A 4,643-nucleotide genomic window follows, 5' to 3' on the forward strand; every position below is an offset into this window, starting at 1 on the left:
TATATATATATATATATATATATATATATATATATATTTTCATCCTTTGACTTTTAGTTTGTTCGTGTCTCTAAATCTAAGGTGTGTCTCCTGTAGGCAACATATAGACTGATCTTATTTTTTTTTTTTTAATCCATTCTGCCACTCTCTGTCTCTTTATTGGTGCATTTAGTCCATTTACATTCAGCGTAATTATGGATAGGTACGAGTTTAGTGCTGTCATTTTGGTGCCTTTTTTTCTGTGTTGTTGACAGTTTCTTTTTCCCACTTAATTTTTTGTGCTGAGTAGTTTTTCTTTTTATATTGTTTTCCTCTTATTTGTTGTATTTGATTTTGTTTCTGCTGAGTCTGTATTTTTGTGTGTATGTGTGTTTTATTTTGATGAGTAGGATTATTAATCTCCTTTGTGGTTTTCTTAATATTTACCCCTATTTTTCTAAGCTTAAGCCGAATTTTTATTTCTTTATATCACCTTGTCTTCCTCTCCATATGAAAGACCTATGACCACATTTCTTAGTCCCCCTTTATTATTTTAATGTTGTCTTGTTTTACATAATGACATCACTGTTTCTCTGTTTTGAGCATTTTTTTATCTTGATTTATTTTTGTGATTTCCCTGTGTGGGTTGACATCTGATTGCTCTGTCCAGTGTTCTAGTCTTGGGTTGATATCTGATATTACTGATTTTCTAACCAGAGAGCTCCCTTTAAAAAATATAGAACGGTTCACAAATTTGCATGTCATCCTTGCACAGGGGCCATGGTTATCTTCTCTGTATCATTCCAATTTTAGTATATGTGTTGCTGAAGCTCAAATTCTGCTTTTCATAGAATTAAAATTTAAGATATTTCTTATTACTTTGGAATTCTCCCATTTTATAAGGACAAATGATAAAGACAACCAGTAGAATGACTTTTTCCCTCAATCTACAGATATGTTAAATCATATCTATTGCTATAAGTAAAAATATTAGAGGTTTGTTCTTCTAATATAAAGTTGAGATGTGAAAAGGTCAGACATGCAAGTTCCCAAGAATAACATTTATAAGAATCTAAAACCACAGAAGTCACTTAGAAATGTTAATAGATACTTCAACAGTGTTAATTAAAGGATAAACATTAGAAATCTTCTTGTTAGAATGTTGAATGTTCTCAACTAATGTTATCTAAAGTTTGAACTCTACCTCCTTGATGAGCAATACCTCAAACTGGTTGGCATTCTGGTTTATTCCAGTTATTTTGTTTTGAAGTGGAGGTAGGGTGAGGAGAAAAGGCTAAAGGGGTTGTTAAGAATAACATTGCCTATCTAAAACCCATTTTATTTGTTCTTTTTCCTATTGTATTTGTAAAATTACGACAAATTTAATGGCTTAATATAATGCAAATTTATTATCTTTGTTGTTGTTAGGTGCAGTCAAGTGGGTTCACACTCATAACGACCTTATGTACCACAGAATGAAATACTGCCCAGTCCCAAGCCATGCTCACAATTCTTGTTATGCTTAAGCCCATTGTTGCAGCCACTGTGTCTATCCGTCTCATTGAGCATCTTCCACTTTTCTGCTAACCCTGGACTTTATCAAATGTGATGTCCTTCTCCAGGGACTGATACGTTCTGACAACACGTCCAAAGTACCTAAGACGCAGTCTTGCCATCCTTGCTTTTAAGGGACATTTTTTTCTAGTTGTGCTTCTTCCAAGACAGATTTGTCCGTTCTTTTGGCAGTCCATGGTATTTTGAATATTCTCCTCCAACACCACTATTCAAGAGCATCAATTCTTCTTCGATCTTCTTTATTCATTATCCAGCTTTCTCATGAGTATGAGGCAATTGAAAATACCATGGCTTGGGTCTGGCTCACCTTAGCCTTCAAGGTGACATCTTTGCTTTTCAACACTTTAAAGAGGTCCTTTGCAGCAGATTTGCCCAATGCAATGCTTCTTATGATTTCTTGACTGCACCTTCTGTGGGTGTTTATTGTGGAACCAAGTAAAATGAAATCCTTGACAACTTCAATCTTTTCTCCATTTACCATGATATTGCTTTTTGGTCTTTTGTGAGGATTTTTGTTTTCTTTAGGTTGAAATGTAATTCATACCGAAGGCTGTGGTCTTTGATCTTCATCAGTGTTTCAAGTCCTCTTCACTATCAGCAAGCAAGGTTGTGTCATCTGCATAACAGATGACAATTATTATCCTGAAGTTCTGTAAATTAGAAATCTGGTACAAGTCTTACCAGTCTAAATTCAAGTTTTTATCAGGGCTGTGTTACTTTCTGATTCAGCCAGGAAGCATTATTTAAGGACTTTAAAGGACTCATGTGATTAGCTTGGACTCACCTAGATAGTCCAAATTAATCCCCCAGTCTCCAAGTTTTTACCTTAATCACATCTGCAGAGTCTCCATTGTCATATAAAGTAACATATCCCTAGGTTATGGGAATTAGGTCATGGGTACCTTTGAGGAGCCATTATTCTGCCTACCACACCAGCCTTACTTGCCGATGGATCACTCCATGGTGTGCTTTTATTCAATAGAGAGTAAGTAGAAATTATTGTTTTACACTTTTGGGAAAGATCATTTTCAGGAAAAGATTCTGAGGTTCCATGGACCCTTTCTGCTTGATCCTGTACCTTCCTGTTGCCTGAGATGTGACCCAGAAAAGTTAAACCCTTGGCAGTCTTGCTGAGATCAGGTGCACAAAGCTAGAAGGGGTCACTACGCAGTACTTAGGATGTCTACATCCAAACTCCTTTAATGTAAAAGAAAAATAACTCTTACTTTATTAAACTCTTATTAGATTTCTCTTGATAGCTTTAGGATAAACTCCTGACTAATATGTTCCATCAAAGTAAAGCTGACTTGGTCCTTATGAAAGGGCAAGATCTATGCTGATTGCAGGATGGGCTTCATTGTAATGGCTTAATTAGATTATCCATTCACCAGTCTTATTCACTGGTGGAGCCCAGCCCTTAACTAGTTGAATTGACAAACCATACAAACTTGGACAATTTATCTAAAAAGGCAATACAAAGTTGATGTTCTGTTAACAGCTTAACTGTAATTAAGCCAATAGTCAGATGTCAATATAAATGTCAATATTATAAGAATATAGATTCTGCTGCTAGAATAGTATTTAATTAGAATTGTAATTGCTTTTTGAATCAGCAAATCTTAGCTGCCAAAAAGAAATATTAACATTTTAAATTTGTCACACATACATTAATTTTTACATATAACTTAGGAAAATCATCTTATTCTTGTGTAAAATATCCAAAATTTGTATAATATTAGAAAATATTGATAACACTAGAATAAGTAAAATATTCTCTGAAATCTAAGTTTAAAACAAAGGTTATACTTTTTTTTAATATTAGGTTAATCAAAGTATGAAGACTGTTTTTATTAGCTTGTCTTCATGACTTTCTCTACATTACAAAAGTCTAAAGGTCTACATTTACTGTTTCATTATGAATTGTTTTGTACTTTTAAAAGAAGGAATATTAGGTAGTCAGTGGTTAAGACAAATTGTTTTCTAATGATATTATAGGAATCCACCACTTGTCTGTCAGTTTGTAGTACTGTGGTGGCACACATGTTGCAGTGATGCTGGAAGGCATGCCACCGGTATTTTTATTTGTGCCCACAACAGAATGTGGAAATTATTGAACAATAACATTAATATCACACACAAGTAAAATTTGCTGAAGATAATTCAAAAATGATTACAGTAATACATCGACAGGGAGCTGCCAGAAATTCAAGTCAGGTTCAGAAGAAGACATGGTTTTAGGGGTATCATTGCTGATATCAGCTGGGTTTGGGCTAAAAGCAGAAAACGCCAGAAAGACGTTTACCTATGTTTTATGGACTATACAAAGCATTAGAGTGTGTGGATCATAACAAGTTATGGATAACTTTACAAAGAATGGGAATTCTAGAACTGTTAGTTGTGCTCATGCAGAACCTGTACATAGACAAAGAGGCAGTCGTTTGAATAACAAGAGGATGCTGTGTGATTTAAAATAAGGAAAGGTGTGCCTCAGGGAAGGATTTCATTTTACTTGGATCTACAATCAAAACCCATAGAAGCAACAATCAAGAAATCAAATGACTTATTGCATCAGGCAAATCTTCTGCAAAAGACTTCTTTGAAGTGTTAAAAAGCAAAGATGTCATTTTGAGGACCAAGGTGCACCGGATCAAAGTCAAGATATTCTAATCACTTCATATGCACAGGAAAGGTGGGCAATGAATAAGGAAGACTGAAGAATTGATGCCTTTGAATTATGGTCTTGGTGAAGAATGTTGAATATACCATGGACTGCTAGAAGAATGAACAAGTCTGTCTTGAAAGATGTACAGCCAGAATGCTCCTTAAAAGGGTGGATGGAGAGACTTTGTCTCACGTACTTTGGACATGTTTTCAGAAGGACCAGCCCTTGGAGAATGACATCATACTTGTAAAATAGAAGGTCAGCAAAAAGGGGAAGACCCTCAATGAGATGGATTGACCCAGTGGATGCAACAATGGACTCAAACATAGCAAGGATTGTATGGATGGCACAGGACTGGGCAGTGTTTCATTCTGTTGTTGTAAAACTAGTGTGGCAAGGGTGTCTGACACGGTGTAACTTTACATGG

At 35.2% G+C, this 4,643-nt stretch overlaps 1 non-coding gene across 1 annotated transcript; it reads right to left on the reverse strand.

The window, feature by feature from the left end:
* Positions 1 to 709: 709 nt before the first annotated feature.
* On the reverse strand, positions 710 to 812 carry LOC126074117 (U6 spliceosomal RNA). The gene has a single exon (XR_007516925.1). It is a non-coding gene; the product is annotated as a U6 spliceosomal RNA (small nuclear RNA).
* Positions 813 to 4,643: the final 3,831 nt, after the last annotated feature.

This window comes from Elephas maximus, chromosome 3 (genome assembly GCF_024166365.1).
Source record: "Elephas maximus indicus isolate mEleMax1 chromosome 3, mEleMax1 primary haplotype, whole genome shotgun sequence".
NCBI lineage: Eukaryota > Metazoa > Chordata > Mammalia > Proboscidea > Elephantidae > Elephas > Elephas maximus.